This window comes from Triturus cristatus, chromosome 6 (assembly GCF_964204655.1).
Source record: "Triturus cristatus chromosome 6, aTriCri1.1, whole genome shotgun sequence".
NCBI lineage: Eukaryota > Metazoa > Chordata > Amphibia > Caudata > Salamandridae > Triturus > Triturus cristatus.
The window spans coordinates 765,557,568-765,564,397 of NC_140589.1; positions in this window are offsets into that span (position 1 = coordinate 765,557,568).

Here is a 6,830-nt window from a genome sequence, read left to right on the forward strand (position 1 = left end):
ACTGCACGCATTAGAACCAACGGCATGCTGACGGCCCATATACAATTTCATGAGGAACAACACAGGGGTGCCCCCTCTCACGATTGTTGCTCATAATAGCGATGGACCCACTGGTGCAACATCTTCAAATGAACCATCTACATGGGAGGGTTACAGTTTCAACCCACCCCGCTCCTGGTCACGCTATAAGTCACCGATATTATTATCTATGTGCGACGTCCAGCTGAAAACCTAGCGCCTATACTTCAGAGATCACTCGCTATCGAACGCTATCTGGTCTGCATATAAACTGGACCAAGTCCAAAATATTTCCCCTGACAGCAGTAACTACACAAACATGCCTCAAATTTCCCTTAAAGTGGTGCTATACATCAGTCTGCTACCTGGGTATTCATATCAATAGAGATAGAGACTAGATCGTGCATCTCAACTATGGACCGGCAGTAGATAAATTGACTGCCCAGCTAGCGAGATAGATCCACCCTCCTCTATCAATAGCGGGTCGTATCGCTATCATCAAAATGACGGTACTGCCTTACTTTTTGTACCTTTTTCACCACAGTCACATGCCATTAACCAAAGCTTTTTGTGCAACACTCTGTGGCATTCAACTACAACTAGTCTGGGGGTCAAACAACCCAGGATAGTGTGGGATACTCTGGTACTCCCATACAAACATGGGGGCCTGGAAGTTCCCCATATGCACTAGCTGGTGGCTCAGTGCAGTTTTTCCAGAGATTGGTACCATTCACACATACGAATACCATACTCTAGGCCAGAGATTGATCTCACTGACTCAACTCAGCTAAAAGTACTATTGCCTATGGGACTTCCACGAGATCCACGTAATGTACAAACATTGTCTTCAACTACCTCGGCCTAGCAGAGATTGCTCTGTCTGCTCGGTAGAAAAACCTGAGATATCTCCAGCTGCTAACCCCTGGCTGCCCATAACGCAAGAGAAGCTATTTCAATGCATTCTCCTGAAATACTCACTGCACACCATTGGGAATCTTTTCCCTGAAGGGCACATGTTTTCCGGCACAGAAGATGCATGTTTCCAGGACGCTCCCTATATGGACCATTTTGTGTTACAGAGGCTCCAGTGGAGACTCAGAGCCCAGGTTTTGTCATATACGTTGGTGCCAGTGGAATTTGTACCGCCAACACTGATAATTACTCACTTAGAAGGGGATTGGTTAATTTCGATGCTGTACAATGCTAGTTTGAAACCTATTACGTGCCCACGACTCAAAACTTAGGACGGCCTGGGAAACAGATCCCGGACATTCCTTAACAGATAAGGTTTGGCACAATTGCTGCATGCAGACATGCTTAATATCCCTTAACCATCACCATAAGATTGTACATTATAAATTTTTACAACAAGTATACGTTACACCGGCTAAGTTAGCACGCATAGACCCAACTCGATTCTCTGACAGCCCAAGATGCCAGACATCGCCAGCAGACAATGCACACATGACATAGATTTGCAATAAGATCTCCCCATACTGGAGAGAAATCTTTGCCAAACTTTCTCTTATGACCCACACCATCAACGAGCCCTACCCCTTACTGGCCCTGTTGTGCTATATACACAACTTGCCTAAATCAATATGCCGCTTTGTAGCAATTGCCCTACTACTTGCCAAGCGGGAAGTAGCCATGCAATGGGGGAATAAATGCCCGTCAGAAGCATAGATCCAGTGTGTAATGTACTGCCACACCAACATAGAGCATTGTGCTTCTCTCCAAACACCCACCTCTAGAGCCCGAGATATCTAGCAATCGACTCCCCTGAAGAGAAATAATGATGATAGACACCCTCCCTATGTGCATCTAACGCCAATTGGTCGAAATACTCGAGGTAAATATAAGAGAACAGTCTGCTATGCTGAACCATTGTCAATTTTGAGGTGATACATATTTTTTTTACTCTGTTGCTATCTTATATACTGGTGAATGTCACTGCTATGTAACAACAGCTACTATTTCTTTTATGCCTTCATATATAATTACGTTACCAATCCACCAGGGGGTGGGAATGTGAAGTGCTATGTATGGCGCTGTGAAAAATCAAAAAATAAAGTAAGCAAACAAAAAACAATGTACCTAGGATGCATGAAAATCAAAGATGAAAACAGGCGCTGGGGAGGTGAGGTGCCAGAAAGGCAAAGCAATGCGTCAGTCCCTCACTGCCAGGAAAGGTGATGTATCGGTTCCTCACTGCCAGGGGAGAAGATGCTTCGGTTCCTTACTCTCAGGGGAGGTGATGCATCAGTTCCTCACTGTCAGGGGAGGTGATGTGTCACTTCCTTACTGTCAGGGGATGTGATGAGTCTTTTCCTTACTGTCAGGGGAGGTGATGTGTCAATCTCCAGACAAGCAGCCTTGGTTCCTTACTGCTGGGTCAAGTCGAAGAACTTGGTGCACAGGGATGATGAGGTGAAAATCTAGGCGGGCTGAGTCAATGCAGCGCAACAGGCGCTGCGATTTCCCAGCTGCGAAGCAGGTGATGAATCGATTTCTTCAGCCACACAGCAGGGCCTGCATCGGTGCCGGTGATGCGGTGCTCGGGATTAAGGTTGTAGTGATCTTTCTACCGCACAACAGGCGATGCGTTGATTCTTCACCGCACAGCGGTGATGCATTGGTTTTTCAACCGCACTGCAGTGCTGCTTCGGAAAAACAGGCACTGAGAGTCGATGCCTTGATTGTCTTGGTTCTTAGCAGCAAAATGACCTCTAATGGCCCAGAACTGGAATTGCCACCACTTGGCAGATCAGAACTCCCAGCAGAGGAGTTTAGGGGCTGCAGATGAAGTCTTTGATGGCTCAGAGAGTTCTTAACAGGAGGCAAGTACACACAAGCCCTCAGAGAACCTTGGAAAGCAGGATGTAGAAAGCAAAGTCCAGTTCTTTCACTCCCAGGATAGAAGCAGCAAGCAGCAGGCCAGCACACAAAGCAACAGTCTCCTCCTACAACATCCGGCTCTTCATCCTAGCAGAATGTCCACTTAGTCCAGAAGTGTTCTGAAGTTGTGGTGTCAAAGCTCCGTACTTATATCAGTTTCTGTTTTTGAAGTAGGCAAACGTCCAATGAAAGTATCTGTAGTGCATAAGACCCTGCCATTCCCTGACCTGGCTCCAGGCAAACTACAGGGGGGTGGAGACAGCTTTGTGTGAGTATGGGCAGAGCCCTATTCAGGTGTCAGCAACAACACCCCCACCCCCACCACTCGAGCTCAAGAAGACCCATCAGCCTGGTGATGGGCCATCAGGATATGCAGGGCACACCTCAGCTCCCTTTGTGTGACTATCTAGAGAGAATGCATGAACAGCTAACTATCACCCTCCCTCAGACATGGATTCCACAGGCAGGCAGAGGCACAGAATGGCAAAGCAAGAAAATGCCCAATTTCTAAAATTGGCACTTTTAAATGCGCACTTTAAAAACTTCACTAAAGGATGTATTTTTAAATTGTGAGTTCAGAGACCCCAAACTCCAAATCTCTGTCTATTCCCAATTGGAAATTACGCTTGTAAGAGGTTACAGGTCAGCTCCAATAATAACCTATGGGAGTGATAGCCCTTGCAAGAATGAAAAACAAAATGAGCAGTATTTCACTATCGGGACATTTAAAACACACCCGTACATGTCCTACCTTTCAAATACACTGCACCCTGCCCATGGGGCTACCTTGGTTCTACCTTAGGGGTGTCTTACAAGAAGTAAAGGGGAACGTTTGGACCTGGCAAGTGGGTGCACTTGCCAGGTTGACATGGCAGTTTAAAACTGCCCACACAGACACTGCAGTGGCAAGTCTGAGACACGGTTGCAGGGCTACTCATGTGGGTAGCACAATCAGTGCTGCAAGCCCACTAGTAGCATTTGATTTTCAGCCCCTGAGCATACACAGTGCACTATACTAGGGACTTACTAGTAAATCAAATATGACAATGATTGGATAACCAATTACAGATACCATTTATTCAGGAAGCACCTGCACTTAAGTGTCCAGAGTACTAAAGCCAGCAAAAACGAAATGCAGCACACAGTCAAAAACAGGAGGTCAGAAGCAAAAAAGACAGGGGAAAACATGCCAAAGATGCTAGTTCTGACACTTACCCTGACTAGGACTGTGGTTGCTGCTTGACCAGGGCTCACACCCCAGTCAACCAGTAACCCAATTTCTAATAGAAGAATTGCTGAGTATGTGAATCATTGTTAGTAAAATATTGTTTTGCTAAAAAATGTGTAGCCTACAGAACGTTTCAAATGCTACACATTTTTGATGTATGCACAAACCTAGGAACATGGATGTAAGCACCCATTCTATGTGCATGTATGTACACGCACATATGATGTGAACACTGGGGCCCAGTTACTTACCGGTGAGGTAGTTTAACGGTCAAATGTTTGAATTATACACACACCGGTTGTTCCATTTTCTACAACTTGCATGGATTATGGCAACACTTTGTAGAGTAGACTTTAGGCTTGTTGATTACGTAAGACCTCTTTTAACATCTAGTTTGGGGACAATGCTAATGAAATCAGTGGACTGCCATCATTTTCCCCTCTCCCATACTGTAAGGACTTTTTGTGTAAATATATCCAGGAATATTCATTGCGCACAGAAGTGTAGTCACTCCGCGTGAAGTAAATCAGACAAGGCACGTCAGTGTGAAGGATAGCAATACAATAATAACTCGGCTCATTTGTTGGGCAAGACCCCTGACCTCTTAGTCAGGAAACTGCTCTCCCACTGTGTAGCACCGCTGTAAGTGGCCTGCCCCAAGCGCTGCCTTTGACGGAGTTCGAGGCCCATGTGCCCCAATCCTTCGTCTGCTCCTGCCTTCTTTTGCTGCACCTAGTTTTATTTTCTTTAAATTTTTGCCCACTGCCTTTGAGACTTTTGCTCTTTGGCTGTCTTCAGCCTTCTGTTCTTTTTTCTTCTGCCTACTTCTATTTCTGTCTTTTCTCCTCTTTATTCAAATCTTCTTTCCCCTCCTTTCCCCGCCGCTTCTGCCCCCACGGTCCCTCCCGCATTCTCCCGCTCCCACCTCCCAGCTGTCCCGCCTTCCCCTGACCCCTACTTAATGGCGGCTGTTGTGCCCGTCTGTGACCCGACCTTGACCAGCGCCAGGGACCCTGGTCCTCCAACCCTCCAGCGCTACAGCTCCGCAGCTCTCCACTCACTCAACAGCGGCAAGGACAACAACTGCTGGCTCTCCTCACCAAATGACACCCACGGGCCTTTCACCTGTCGCCACTGCCACCACTCCTTCTCCAACCCCCAGGACCCACCCCAACCCTACCACCGGAACTCCACCGCACCCCAAACCCTGCAATGTATCCTTCACAACATCCACTCCCTCCACAGACATGCCACAGAAATCCGGGACCTCCTCGACAGCACCTCACCCAATGTCGCCTTCCTCACAGAAACCTGGGTGAATGCCATCTCAGGACCCGACATCGCGATTGCCATCACCGAAGGCTACAAGACCGCCCCAACCACCCTGGAGAAGGCATCGCCATTGCTCAGAAATCCAAAACTCCGACTAAACACCCACACTGACGGGTCCACAGACCTGATGGAACACCTTCACTTCCCGATACAGACCAACCCGACTCACCCTTTGAGGCACCCTCATCTACAGACCCCCCCGGACCCCGCACACCCTTCACTGATTCCATCATCAACATCATCACCCCGCAAGCCATCACTTCCACTGACTACACCTGCTGGGAGATCTCAACTTACACCTAGATAACCTCCAAGACCCCAACTCCTCCTCTCTCCTGGACAACCTCCTCAACTTCAGACTCAAACAGATTGTACTAGAAGCCACACACCCAGCAGGACACACCCTCGACCCCATCTTCACAGCAGGAAACTCCATCACCTTCAGCCACACCTCCGAACTCCCATGGACGGACCATCAGTGCGTCCACTTTACCTTCAATTCTGAAATCACCCCCAAACACCCACACCGGGTCCAAAGCAGAAATTGGAACAAGATCCCCAATGACCAGCTCACCGCCTCTCTCAGCAGTTCCACTCCCACCACCATGGTTGTCGACCCAACTGCCGCCGCCGAAAGCCTGCACAATTGGCTCACCGACTGCGCAAACACCATCGCCCCCTCAAGAAAACTACCAATCTACACGCCAAGAGAGCCAGCTGGTTCTCCGCCAAACTCCGAGAATCAAGACGAACCTGCAGACGCCTAGAAAAGATATGGAGGAACTCCAAAACCACAGCAGACCTTGACAACTTCAAAGCAGCCACTGCCATCCGCTACAAACTCATCAGACACACCAGGAAGAAAGCACTCCAGGATTAAATCTCCACCCATGCACACAACAGCAAGGAACTCTTCAGCATCATCAAAGAGTTCCCACAACCCAACAGTGATACAACCAACATTCCCCCTCTCAGGACCTCTGCGACAGACTCAGCACCTTCTTCCATCACAACATCAGGACCATCTATGACAACTTTGACGACAACAACCCACACACAGGTCCCACACCCACCATCCCCTTCACCACACAATCTACACTCGACAGATGGACCACCCTCTCCATCAATGACACCCTGAAGACCATGAAGTCAGTCCACTCCGGAGCCCCCACTGACCCCTGCCCCTACCACATCTACCACAAAGCCGCCAACACCATTGCCCCTGAGCTTCAATGAATCATCAACTGCTTCTTCGAGACCGCCTCCTTCCCTGATGACTGGAAACACGCAGAGATCAACCCTCTCCTGAAAAAACCCTCAGCTGACCCAACCGCCCTCAAAAACTTCAGCCCAA